At 35.1% G+C, this 15,135-nt stretch overlaps 1 pseudogene; it reads right to left on the bottom strand.

The window, feature by feature from the left end:
• Window positions 1-209: 209 nt before the first annotated feature.
• Window positions 210-13,140, bottom strand: LOC116110732 (annotated as a pseudogene).
• Between the last annotated feature and the right edge of the window lie 1,995 nt (window positions 13,141-15,135).

Here is a 15,135-nt window from a genome sequence, read left to right as displayed (position 1 = left end):
ATTTGACCCTTACATAGTGACTATACATTACGCTCAATGGAAGGAGTACTGCCCCATAAAGCAGAGAATTTTGGACCCAGAACGCCCTTGAAGGACCCCACATTGCTATGATAAGACTGTCTTTTATAAAAGGGGTAGAGGTGATTCCAATGGTGTCTTTGCCAATCGAAGCATGGCAATGGGCACCATCTTGTGCTTGTTTATTTCGTCTAACCTTTTAGTGACAGGTATGTTGATGCTCCAAAATACCAAAATGGTGGATAATCAATAAACAGATCAACATTCATCTTTATTACACTCAGAATTTTACATGTTCCAGCAAAATTAATAACATCAGAACCAACATAAACTTTAGCTACAATCGTCTCCTCTCCTCCTCCATTCCAAGCAACTCCCAACATATCTTGCAAACAGTAATTCTCAATTGAACCAAACTCATCAAGCAACCCATCAAAAACCCGTCATTCAAACTACGATTACGCCCTTCCTCCACCATCTCCATCTCCATCTCCATCTCCATCTCCATATCCATCTCCTCCTCCAACACACTCTTCATTTTCTCCTCACCTCCGGCATGTGCCCTCAAACAACGCCACGTGTCCAAACAACTTATCCTTCCTAAAAAACTAGTCCCACATGAACACTTCCACCTACTCTCCCCACAATGCTTGTAATGACTCTTCAAGTCCGATACCACCGAAAAGCTCTTCTTATTACACCGCTCGCATGTGTACATCTTCGGGCAATGACTCCTCTTAAAATGATTCTTCACGCATATTACCGACTTCAAAGCCCGAAATTTTTTATGCTTTTTTTCGATTACATCCCTCATACGGGCAAGAAATCTCCTCTTCTTGCTCCCTGAACTTGTCCTTTATCGGGTTTCGCTAAATACTCGGCCGTTTTGAACTCGTTCCCGTGTGCTCTCATATGCATCCGTAAATTCGCATCTCGCTTGAACCCTTTACCGCAAATATCGCAAAAGTGCATGTGCTCCGCGTAGCTCAACGGCGTCGATCTCCACCACCTCTAATCCGTTCCATTCAACTCTATACTTTCCGATTTTTGCACCGATTTACCCAGACGGCCGCGGGTCCGGATTGTGAAACATTGGGGAGGTTGTGGATTGGACAGGCGATAAGGGCGGCGCCGTTGAGGATTGTTTGCTGGATGGCGGAGGCGATTTCGGCGGAGACCATGTCCATTTGTTTGTTTGCTAATGAGCGTGTTGGAGTTGACCGTTTGGGATAAGAAGGACTGCAAGGACTCCATTCTTGCTTTTACGGCCGGAGATTCGAGAGTGGAATCGTGGGATCTGAGTTTGCATCGGATATTCCGGCCGATTTAGCCGGAATCGGCGAGATTTGACATTGTAAAAACACAACAAGACTCAGACGACTTTTGGGCTCTGGCTTTGTCTGATGAAGCTTGAAGGGATTTGTATGTATTGACTATCGGGTTGTTGATAAGACGTGACGCCGCACGTGTCATCATCAAAGACTAGTGATTAAGTGGCGGCTGTGGGCCACACAGGTATACAGCCGTTTGATTTTGTGAAAGAAGATGGTCCAATAGGATTGGAAATTGACTAATATGTGACAATAAGGACCTCATTGTCTTGGACTTCGTCTCCTAAGTCATCTAGACATCAAGTGAATTACCATATACCCATTAATGAGTTTTTATGGACAGCTTTTTTTTTTTTTTTTAATTATTTATAATTTACATAAATAGATCATAATATCAGTAATGAAAATGTTTCATTACACCATAATTACGATTACATTAACATAATTATGAAAGAATTACCATCAATAACACTAATATTATTTATTTAAATTAAAATCAACCTAGAGTGAATAGAATAATACATTTAAAAAGTTAACCTAATAAAACACATATTGTAATACTACTCTTAAAGCTTTTAAATTTATTAGTCTAATAGTAATTTTATATTTTTTGAAAGGCCGAACGACTTCCACCTACCCAAAGTTTGGCATAAAGACAGATTGATACCCAAAAGTTTAGAAATGACAAATAATACTTTCTGTCATATTCTATTAGGGATTTCTGTCTGCTAAAAGACAGTATAGTAATTTTCTACAATCACAAAATTTTTAATTTTAAATCTTTTCTCCGTATCAATTCTCACCTCAAGCCGTTTGTACAGCCCTCTGCATCATCGATCGATTTTTTGACCGGATTTAGTATTTTTTACGAAGTTCGGTGATAAACAGTAACACTGACCCTTGCTAGCGCACGTTAGGAATGGAGATCGGTAGATATTCTCGGCTTTCTACCATTTTTTTTTTTTTAATAGATGAAATTCTTAACAGAACTGAGAAAGTGTTGTTACCAATTCCAAACCTTTTGAATACCACTTTGTCTATACAGAAAATTTTGGGTATTTAATAAGTCGTTTCCCTTTTTTGAAAATTGATATTAAAATAGTGTTTTAGATCAAAGTTGAAGATGTTAATACTGGACTTGATCGTCAATTTAAGTCTCAGCGCTAGGTTAGTTCCGAGTAGGTTCAAAAGGAGTATTTAAAATGGAAGTTGTATACTTTCACATTGAGAGTCTAAAAAGTGGTCAATGAAATTAATATTAGAAAAGGAAAGTTTGAAAAATAAAATTACTACATATGGTTCCCAATTTGTTTTTATATAATTATTGCATGGCCTAGATTCCTCATAGCTGGGGGGGTTCTCCCTATCATTTAGATTAAATTATGTGTTAAAATATCTTATCTTAATAAGCCATCAAAGTCAGGTTTAGGAATCGTGTGGCTCTCATCTATCCCAACAATGTTTAAAATTTAAATCACAATAAAAAGTAAAAATACTCATATGAGTCTTTAATAAGGGCACACGCCCACCGCTTTGATGGGATTTTGACTAACTCAAAACCAAAATGGTCCATTGTGGCGTCTTAGTGGTCACATCATATAATAGAATAATTACATGTGTTTCGAGAGGGGAAGAAACTGCCTTTCTACTTCTACATGACGTCTGGGATTACGATTTCTATTTCTACAACGCAATTAAATATCGTCGACATAGAATGTATCGTTGGATCCACAGGCGTACTTACAACAGGAATATGGGGTCAAGGAAAACTTATAGTCCGTTTATTTTATTATTTTAGATAGGGTTATAGGAATAATATTTTGTAGTTGAATAAAGGAGTATTACGAAGTAAAATTTAAAAATTTACAAAAAAATAAAACCCATAAATTTGTTAATTTAACTAAACATCCTAATATATAATTTTTTTGTAAAATGACAAAAATACCCTCACCCACCCACCTACAGTACCAGATTCTGGTCACCAACACCGAAATCTGGCTAGAAAATGACGTTATGACACACATCAGTTAGATCTGCCGGGTAGGGCGTCGATGGCCTTTTCCGGCCAGATCTAGCAGTCGACAGTCGCAAAAGTGGCCGTCAGATCTGTAAATTACCGATTAGTTCCGATCGTTTGTAAGCCGTTGTGATAGATTCCAGCTACCACCGATGGTAGTTACCGGTGGTAACCGAAATCTGACAAGTATGGGTGGGTGGGGGTGTTTTTGTTAATTTTTAAACTTTTTTCTCGGGGTATTTAATGAAATTAATAAACTTAAGGGGTCTAAAAGTAATTGAAAAATAAACTAATATTTCTCAAATAACAAAACAAACAAGTATTTTGGGAATAAGATTAGGAATATGGGTAAAAATAATATGTCAAACAGAGCCTATAGGATTTATATAAAAGATATTGTTAGTTTGGACATGGTTAATTGAGGTAGAGAAGAGTCGGACTTATTGAGTTGAGTGAGATATATACATATAAGCACTACACTAGTAAAAATTATAAGAGAAAACTGACAAATTCACACCCGAGATTTAGTAAAATCTCAAATTTATATCTCTAGTTATATTTATTTTAGATTTTTACCTTTAAAGTAACGTTATAAACTATATATTAATAGATTTTCAAATTTTCAGTATAACGCAGCGCATCGACGTTTTCATTGGCAAAAGATAGACTTATGTTAGCAGCTTCTAAGTCAACAATTTTTTGACTTTCTTCGACTAATTTCGAAGTCCAAAATCATTTTCGAGACCATCGTTGGACTCCTCGCAACCTTCTCTATAAAACTCACACTTTCATTTGCCAATTTCACTCAACATTTTTTACTACCTCCAACAATTACTAACAATGTTAATTTAAGAGTGAAAATTTGAAATAAATACAACCATAAATATCAATTTAGGATTTCGCTTAACCTTGGGTTAGAATACGTCTGTCTTCTCAAATTATAATCTCCAATCTATTATTGTCTTGCTTGTTGGGATGTCAATGTAGGTGGAGTTGGGTGGCTTGCCGACTTTGGCTTTTTCTTGTGGAAAAATCAAACACTAGATTTACTTTAGTTTGTCTTGTTCAACTCTCATGAACATCACTTTTTCCATTATCTCCTATTTAAAACCTTGTTGACAACTTTTTACCAAAACTTTTAATCATTTTAATTGAACTGTATTTATAATTAACATCTAATTGGGTTCTTGAATCTTTGTTGAGGATATATGTCTACTGATCTCTGTAATACAAGGGAATTTTAACCTTCATCACACTATATATTATATGTAGAAATCCAAGTTCAGGGACTCCATGTTCATAGCTTGACACCTCGATCATGCTGTCTCTCCAATACTATTTACTCAATCCAATCAACTCTTTGACCTCTGAAAGTTATTAGAGGGCGTTTGGTTCAGGAATGTTAGATTACTGGAAAGATAGATTACCTTGAAAGATTACTGGGAATCTTTAAGAAAATGTGTTTGGTTAGTTGGTGGGTATGTTATATTAATATGATTGGTTATGGGGAATAAATTGGTGGGTATATTATTTAAATTACTAAATTGTCCCCTTTACAAATATTAATATAATATTATTTTTATTATTAATTTTTGAATAATTCTTTTAACCCTCAATATTTTAGATTTAGTTAAAACACCCCTGCTTATATAAAACTTTGATTTATTACGAAATCACCCCCGCCTCCTACCGCCACCGCAGACCACCGTCAGAAGTCTCCGAAAGTCCCCATCAGCAACTCACCGTGACCAAGAGGCTTCGATATGGCCGTTTTCGGCCATATTGATGGCCGAAAACGGCCATATTAGGCCAGATTTGGCCGAAAATGGCCAGATCTATTCTGGCCATTTCCAACGTGATATGGCCGTTTTCGACCATCAATATGGCCGAAAACGGCCATAGCAATGACTCCCGGAGCCTCCCACCAAAACTCGTTCTTTTTTAGGGACTCCGGCGAGTTTTCCGAGGCGGTCCGTGGTGGTTGGCCGCTGTAGGCGGTGGTGGCTGGGTGGCAGTGGTGGTCGTGGCTGAGTGGCAGTGGTTGGTTGGCGGTAATGTCAGATTATTGGGGTAATGTCATCTGATATTACTTGATTACCACGTTTGGTTGTCAAGTAATATAAGATTTCGGTAATCTTCAAATACTAATAGTAACTACTATTGGTAATATTAGAGGTAATCTGATTACCTCCATTTTCTTAGGTATTCTGAGATTACCAGGGTTATCCTTTTTTGTTACAATTTTATCCCTTATTAATGAAAATTTTGGACAATAATGCCCTCATTTTAAAATAAATTTACTTTAATATCCTATTTCAATTTTACCCTTATTTAACTAAAATTTTGGACAATAATGTCCTTGAATTTAAAACAATTTACAAACCACTGCCACTTAGCTACCACCACCACTGCCACTCAGCCACCACCACCACTGCCACCCAGCCACCACCGCCTACAGCGGTCAACCACCACGGACCGCCTTGAAAAACTCGTCGGAGTCCCTAAAAAAGAACGAGTTTCGGTGGGAGACTCCGGGAGTCATCGCTATGGCCATTTTCGGCCATATTGATGGCCGAAAACGGCCATATCAAGCCAGATCGGTGGATCTGGCCGTTAATGGCCAGATCCTTGGCCATTAACGGCCAGGTCTATTTCGGCCGAAAGAGATCTGGCCGATAATGGCCAGGGATCTGGCCTGATATGGCCGTTTTCGGCCATCAATATGGCCGAAAACGGCCATATCGAAGCCTCTTGGTCACGGTGAGTTGCTGATGGGGACTTTTGGAGACTTCTGACGATGGTCTACGGTGGCGGCAGGAGGCGAGGGTGATTTCGTTATAAATTAAAATTTTATATAAGCAGGGGTGTTTTAACTAAATCTGAAATATTGGGGGTTAAAAGAAATTATTCAAAAATTAATAATAAAAATAATATTATATTAATATTTGTAAAGGTGACAATTTAGTAATTTAAATAACATACCCACCAATTTGTTCCCCATAACCAACCATATTAATATAACATACCCACCAACTAACCAAACACATTTTCTTAAAAATTCCCAGCAATCTTTCAAGGTAATCTATCTTTCCAGTAATCTAACATTCCCAGTAATCTAACATTCCTAAACCAAACGCCCCCATAGTAGTTACTATTAGTATTTGAAGATTACCAGATTCTTATATTACTTGACAACCAAACGTGGTAATCAAGTAATATCAGATGACATTACCCAATAATCTGACATTACCGCCAACCAAACGCCCCCTTGGGGGTGAGTTTGATTAATGATAATAATAATTTAATAACAATCTTAATTAGAATTAATCCCAAAATTAATTTCGGAAGATTTTCCAGCCAATGTGGAAATATATCATATATTTTGTTATTTCCAAGATCTAAAACTTCAAAAGCCTTACAGTTAAGCAAACATAGAGGGACTGACCCTTCCAATGTGTTGTCCTTCACAAATGTTTCAGAAATGGCACCACAAAAATTATTTTTTCGCAGATCCATCACATGAAGGTTACTATGTTGTGAGGAAATCCCAGAGCAACTGGGATTTTCAAATTGACTTGGATTTCAATTAAGATAGTCGAAGATCATGCAACTTTCAAATTTTATAAATTTGAATCTTATCTCAAGTTTATTATATAAATTGGTGTTATATAAACCTCTATCAAATCATTGTAAAGAAGGAAAAAGCTAAAAGAGATTAAGTTTATTTTTGTACTCAAAATATTAATAAGATAACAGTAAATGTAGATCAGAGAATTAACTTGTCGAATCATTTAAATTTTTTTTTTTTATATCATGCGTTTTATCGATTTTGATTCCGTTAAGATCAATGGGATCATTTTAATTGTGTGAAATTTCGTAACAATCGTACTAAATTTTCCGATGCATTCTGGAATGGTGCCACTCAAGTTGTTATTAGAGAGATCAAGAATTTGGAGGATTCTTAAATTGCAGATCACTTAGGGAATCTCTCCACACATAAAAAAATGATTTTCATGAGAGGTGGTGAAACAGGAAGTGGCCCTTTAAAAAAGTTGGAACGCTAGTCGAGAGAGAAAGAGAAATTACTGAAGATTCTTCCCGGGAAGACGGTGTATGCCTGTCAAGTAGTCCTGATAAAGTGCAGAAATCTCAAGTTTTCTTTCCAATGTCCCATGTTGGTATGAACTGGTTTTTCTTTTTAAAGTACCTATATTATAGAGTAGAGTTTGTTGGAAAAATAAATTAATTCTTGGTTTAATGGAGGAAACCAAGGCCTGAAGGCAACACCTTTTTTACTATAAAATGGTACCCCCTTTTGAGTGCTTCATCTCTCTTATATAAGATATTACAAAGGCCGAACACTTTCACCTACCCAAGTTTAGTATAAAGAGACATTGATACTTAAAATGTTTAAAAATAATAAATAAATATTTTTTATTATATTTTATTAGGGATTTTTATCAGTTAAAAGATAGTATAGTAATTTCATCTTTAATTACAAAATTTTTAAATTTTAAATCTTTTTCTCCGTATTCATTCTCACCCCAAGCTTATTTGCACAATCCTTTTGCATCATTGATCAATTTTTTGATTGGATTTAGCATTTTTCTGTGAAGTTTAGTGATAAACAATGGTACTAGCCTTTGCTGGCATGCGTTGGCAATGAAGATTGATGGGTATTTCAGTCTTTTTACTATTTTTGTCTTTTAGCAAATGAAAATTCCTAACAGAATATAACGAAAAGTGGGTGTTTGTTATTTTCAAATCTTTTGAGTACCTCTTTGTTTATACAGCAAACTTTGGATATGTGTAAGCCGTTCCCCTATTACAAAATATAAAAATAATAGGAGGTAACGATAGTCACTCTAACAATCACGTCTACCACCAGGCAGTAGTCATACAGTGGCTTGTACTTAAATTTAACTACTCAATCTTTTTAAAAATTAAAAAAAAATATTAATAGTTTATAGATTTTACAGTTTTAATCTCACTTAACTTTATGTTGACTCATAAAACAAATTATTAATTAATTTTTTTAAACTTTTTTTTATTTATTTCATTTTTTTCTCTCTTATTATATTTTTTCTTTGGTTGGATACTCAAAAAGTCCACTCCTTTGGATCCCAAGGTAAGATGATACTAATTTTATTTTTATTTTTTTACTTAAAATTAATTCTTTTCTTTTAGCTTTCTTAATTGATGAAAGATTATGAGTTACAGGTTTTTGTTGAGTTTAATAAATGAGTTTTAAATAATTCTTAGATTTTGATGTGAGTTTTGATTTAATCTTGTTTATATTAAGGTATGGGTTAATTAATTGTTATTTTAAGTTGGGTTTGATAAATCATTATAATTTTTTTTTTTTTTTTTGTCTCTTATTGAATCATTATTTCAATTCTATTACCTAATTGCTCTTGTTATATTATGATTATAGCTATTTATTTAGAATTTATTATAATATATATGTATAATGTATCATATATAATACATTATATATTAAAGAGACATTATAATATATATGGTGTAATTTATTTAAAATTTATTATAACACGTTATATATTATGTCACATATTATAATATATTATCAATTTAGTATTATGGTTTTTATATTTAATATATACATTATAGATTTAATTTCTTTTTGGATGGTATGGTCCTTATGTTTAATATGTGCATTATATATTTAATTTATTTTTTGTTGGTATATTATAATTTGGAGAAAATGGTTAAAGATACAAAAAGACGCAAAACCCCTAAATGGGGAATGGGCTTTATTCGGGGATTCCCCAAACGGGCTTCAGGCCGGGATCGGGGAATGCTTATGGGCTTTCGGGTCTGGGTCGGAGATAGGGGTCCCCAGCCCGTGCCCATCCCTACATTCAGTTGCTTACTGCTAAGATTGATATCCATTGACCATCTCCACCTCCTCCTCCTCCTCCTCCACCACACCCTTCATTTTCTCCTCCACCTCCGGCATGTGGCCTTCAAACAACGCCACATGTCCAAACAACTTAAACCTTCCTAGAAAAACTTGTCCCACATGAACACTTCGACCTATTCTCCCCACAATGCTTGTAATTATTATATTTATAATTTTATGTTAAATATGGAGATTAGCGCGCATTTTAATGGAATTAATAATTATTTTAATATGGATATATTATGTAGATGCCTTGCCGACTTTGGTCTTGTTCATAAGTTTCATGACTTTTTGATCATTAAAAACTTATCGAAATTTTCAATCATTTTAATTAAAAATGTGTATATTTATAATATCTAATGTAATACTCCTTCGAGTATATATTGTTATACATTCCATTGTATGTTTAAACAATGTAACACTACTTCAAGATACATATTACGATGTTGAATCAAAAACAAAAATGACCAAAAACGTAGGAAATAAGTGATACGATAACTACCACCGAATTGTATCAATATTATGATCACTGGATTGTATGAAATAACTTTTGGTTTTCTCAATAATTCATTCAAAAAATAACCAAAACTACACTCTTAGGGCTAATACATCCCTAAAACCCTAATAAAAAAATAGAAAGGAAAAGAAAATTAAACAACATTGCAAAAAAAAAAAAAAAAAAAAAAATTCCAAAAGGTCCAGGAACTTACAAAAACACCCTTAAAAAATAGAAAACGTCCCTCAAAAGGATAAAAAATGATGAGCCTCATGAAATCATGAGTTTTGTTCGTTTGGCCGTTTCAAAGGACTCCGCAAAAATCATCGCATTCAGACATCGTTGACACTATTCATTTTGTGTGGCTCTGCATCATATTATGAACTATATAATCACATAATTATACATAACATCATTATTGTTCAGGAAGAAAAATTAAAAGATTTGGAAATTCACCTGGTTGCCTTTATTATTAAATAATTTCTTCTTTCTTTTAAGCCTTCTCTTTTTCGATCATTCTTAGTAACCTTTTTGGCTTTCCTGTTGAAAACACAATATATCCAATAGAAAAGCCAATACCCAATCCACATCCATAACCCATAAGAATGATGTGCCAATCAACCCAACTTAAGATATTGTCTTGGTCATGGTAGATCATTCCGTCTGGTTTCTGTCCATCTCCATTGCTACATTTCTTTGACAAGGGAAATCCACACAACCCCCGATTTCCACTATATGAATCATTTGAAAAGGTAGAAAAGTGGTTATCTTGAGGTATAAGTCCCACAAGTTGGTTTTCCGATAGGTTCAAAACCTGAAGGAAATTTAAATTTGTCAACTGCCATGGAATTTCTCCAACAAGCTTATTTACAGAGAGGTCTAAGGATTCAAGGTTTGTTAAATTTCCAAGCGATGATGGGATACAACCCATCAAATTATTTCGAGAAAGATTAAGGAGCCGAAGTGCTTGGAAGTTTCCAATAAATTTTGGAATGTCTCCATTGAAGTTATTGTTTGAAAAATCAATGGTAGTGAAAGTAGTAAGAATTTTCTGTAATTGAATCTCAGACCCTTTTAAAGTTACCATGACCGAGTCTTGATAATATTGTTCCCCCATATATTCCAGATGATGCTCAGCTTCATCGATGCTCATCATAGCTTTCATATTCGCCAAAGACCTTACCGGCAAAGAACCAGTAAAATTGTTGTTTGAAAGATCAAAGATTCTTAACTTGCTAAATGAATGGTTGACCTTGCCAGAACTCCGTACATCACCATAAAATTTATTGGAACGAAGAACAAGAACTTGTAACTTCGGAAGATTTTCCAGCCAATGTGGAAAGATGTCGTTTATCTTGTTATTTCCAAGATCTAAAACTTCAAGCATAGTACAATTTAGCAAAGATCGAGAGACTGACCCTTCCAAGGCATTGTCGTTGAAGTTAAGGGTCCTGAAATTATTGCCCTTTCCGAATGTTTCAGGAATGGGACCATAAAACCTATTTTTCCGTAGGTCCATCACATGAAGACGGCTAAATTTTCCCATGCATTTTGGAATGGTGCCACTCAAGTTGTTACTGGAAAGATCAAGAATTTCGAGGATTTTTAAATTGCAAATCACTCGAGGAATCTCTCCAGAAAAACTATTGTTTGACATAAAAATGAATTTCATGAAAGGTGGTGGAACAGGAAGTGGTCCCTTAAACAAATTAGAACGCAAGTCGAGAAACTGAAGATTTTTCCAGGGAAGATGGTCTATGCCTGTCAAGAAGTTCTGATAAAGATGCAGAAATCTCAGAGTATTCTTCCCAGTGTACCATATCCAGTTGGGAACCTGGCCATGAATTTTGTTTTTAGAAAGGTCAAGGTGAATCAACTGGTCTTGTGTTCTTAATATATCTGGGAACTCAGTTACGTTGCAGGCAGATAAAAACAGATACCGAAGCTTGGGAAAAGAAGAGTTGGCTATGGTTGTGGTGTTCAGTGAGAAACTGTTGTCAGAAAGATCAAGCAATCGGAGGTTTTTAAGCTTTGAAAACGTGTTAAGCTCTACAACTCCGCTTAAATTGTTTAAAGAAAGCTCAAGTTCTGTGAGATGAGGAAGTTCAAAGATTGAACTCGGAATTGATCCATCAAGACTATTGTTCCTCAAGTAAAGGGTTTGCAATGAATTGCTTTGAAATTCAGGAATGTTCCCATTCAGCTGGTTATTGCTGAGATTGATATCCTGTAACAATGGTAAAGTAGATAGCCAAGAGGGTATTGTCCCATTAAGTGAGTTCCCATGTAAATAAATAAAGGCCAAATTTCGAACCTCACTTACGTGAGAAGGAATTGGACCAACCAACCGATTGTTTGTGCAGGATAAAAAAGAAAGTTGTGATAAGTTGGTAAAAATATTCGGAATTTCGCCACTGAAATTATTGGATGAAAGATCTAAATGATGAAGTTGAGGGAGGTTTGAAAGAGATGATGGAATGTGACCACTAAAATGGTTATCTGAGAGGTCCAAAACTGTGAGTTCTGTAAGGTTACCAAGTTGTATAGGAACTGACCTCATCAAACTGCAGTTGTGGAGACTCAGTTGCCTCAAGGATCTCAGGCCACCAATAGAATCCGGTAATTCTCCTGATAAAATCATGCCAGACATATACAAAAACCTGAGGGGACTGCTCCAATTACCCTTTGGGAATGCAGCTGTAAGCCTGAAGTTATCCCATAAACTGAGAAACTGTAAGTTTGGTAGGCGAAAAATATTATCCGGGATGCTCCCTTGTAAACCACAGTAATTGAGACTCAGAGATGTCAAAAAAGAAGATAGATTCATCAAAGAGCCAGGTAGGATGATAGTGGACATATCGACCGAATCAAGAAAGAGTTCTTTTAATTTGGTAAGATTTTGAACTAGCCCTTCCAAAACTGTTGTTTCAAGTCTCAGAGCATGATTCCCAGAGAGGTCAAGTGAAACTAATTTGGACAAGTGTGAGATTTCATATGGAATTTGACCACTGAAGTTTGAGCTAGAGAGATTAAGAGTTGTCAATTTCGGAAATCGATTAATGTCAGAAAGGATTTGAGAGCGATCAAAATCATTGAAAGCGAGGTTGAGAATTTGAATGTGAGGAAGGGAGAAGAGGGTGTTGTTGGAAGGGATTATGCCATGAAGCCAGCTGCAACTAAGGTCGAGGCCAATTACATGACCCGTCACATTGTCACATGTGACTCCAACCCATGAGCAACAATCACTATCCTCTATCCAAGATCTCATTTTTGGATAAGAAGATAACCTTCCATCACAATGGGAAGAAGAACGGTATTCCAAGGAAAAGAGTTGCTTAAACTGAAGCAATGCAGAACTCTGTTCATGACAACACAATTTTGCACAACTTACAGAATGCAAGAGCAATAAGTGGAGGCAGAAAACTTGATGCCAAACCAACCATCTCATCTTTCAGGAAAGGAACAGATATGACTACAAAGAGGAGGAAAGATATGATGGCAATTAGTGATCGAGATCAGTTATATTTATATCATAATTGAATCAAAATCTGGCCCGTATATATTCAAATAAAACTATAAATCTAGTCTTGGTCATGCAGTGAAGAACACTCCCTCTAGGATTTTGAAAAGAAAAAAATCAAACACGTTATCCGTAAAATACTCTAAACAAACAAGAGTAACAAATCAAAGAATGGAAATTTTTCATATTTTCATATTAACCAGGACTGAGTCTAAAGACTGACTCCAACTACATGTCAAAGTCCAAATACATATCATGAATACTTTAAACTCCAGGATCGGAAAAACAATAGAACTTGTATGCTGTTTTTATAGATTTATTATTGGGGATTTGCTTACTAACCGAACTGTTCCCAATACTTTATTCTCCTATATAAATTATCAGAACTCCTCTGTCAAAACAAGTTTAAAATTATCCCAACAGTAAAATTAACAATAGATCTGACAACCATCTGATAATTCCTATAAAGTAAATAAAAGAATACTCAACAGATGCTCCGCAGTGATGGATTTATTTGATGTCTTTTATTTGTTAACATTTGACAAGATATCATGGTTTAGAGAGGGGAAGCAAATCAAAATCTTTGTAAAACCCATCTTAATCCATTTCCCTGGAGATTTTGAGTAGCCCCATTACAAAGAAATAAGAAACTAAACTGTCATTAGACAAAAAGTGTTCTGATATTGCTCATATCAACTACATCAGCTCAAAATCTTCCAAAATCATCGAGATTTGATATATTATTGATAAACAAAACTACCCACTCTTAGCTAGTAAGAGCTTCTTACGATAACCTTCACAAACCTTTATCCTCCTTGAATTTAACAGTTGGTCAAGTATCTCTGATTTGCTACTTCTCATTTAGTAAAATATTAGCCATTTTTACAGGACTAGCCATAGAATGTATTAGAAGGATTATCATTATAGCAAGAGAAGCATAATAAGACATTGAAATGAAACTTCCATAAGATTCAATACAACGGATGCCAGAAGAAAGAAGCCAAATATCCGTGGAAGCTTAGCTACTTCTAGTCTAGTGATGGCAATGGGCCGGGCTTGGATCGGGTACCCCTTGGCCCAGTCCTAAGCCTGACCTCATGACAAAGGCTCAAGCCCGGTCTAGGCCCGTTACGGGTATGACAAGTAAAGCTCAAGTCCGGCCCAACAGGCATTTTGTAACCTCATGCCTGTCCCAAGCCTACCAATTTTTATAATGTGAATTTTTAAATATTAATAAATTTCAAATTTTTTTTATAATTTTAATTCTAGAAATAGGTTTTAAATATTAATTTATTTTTGAATACTTACCAAATGGGATGAGATTAGGGTTCGAGAAAAATGGATATATATATGTAGGATAACTATGCAATTAAATATATAATATAAGGATAATTTAGTAAAATTAATACTAAAATTGTTTGATCGAGTCTAAAGACATACCCAGGCCCAGCCTATACTTGAGGTCAAACCTTAAAATTAGGCCCAGACCCAAGCCCATAAACATCAGGTAAAGCCCGACCTTTTCGGGACAAGCCAGGCCAGGTACCTGAAAATATCGAGCTCATTTCCGTCTCTAACCTCTACTCCTCGCAACATCTAACAAGGTCGTTGGTAAAATTTATATTAAAATGTGCGGAAGATCCAATTTTGGAACTCATAATTGGTAGAAAATGCTGCTTTCGGAAGTGGTTATTTATGAATAAGATTATTTTTCTAAATGGATATTTTGCAAATAGTTATTTTTTTAATTTTTTGGTAAATAATTAATTCTACAAATGGTGGAAATGGTTATTTTTTCAAATAATTCTCTGAAAAATGGTATAGTTTTTATTA

The sequence above is a fragment of the Pistacia vera genome, unplaced genomic scaffold (assembly GCF_008641045.1).
Source record: "Pistacia vera cultivar Batoury unplaced genomic scaffold, PisVer_v2 Contig1183, whole genome shotgun sequence".
NCBI classification, from domain to species: domain Eukaryota; kingdom Viridiplantae; phylum Streptophyta; class Magnoliopsida; order Sapindales; family Anacardiaceae; genus Pistacia; species Pistacia vera.
This window is presented reverse-complemented; position numbering and strand designations above follow the sequence as displayed.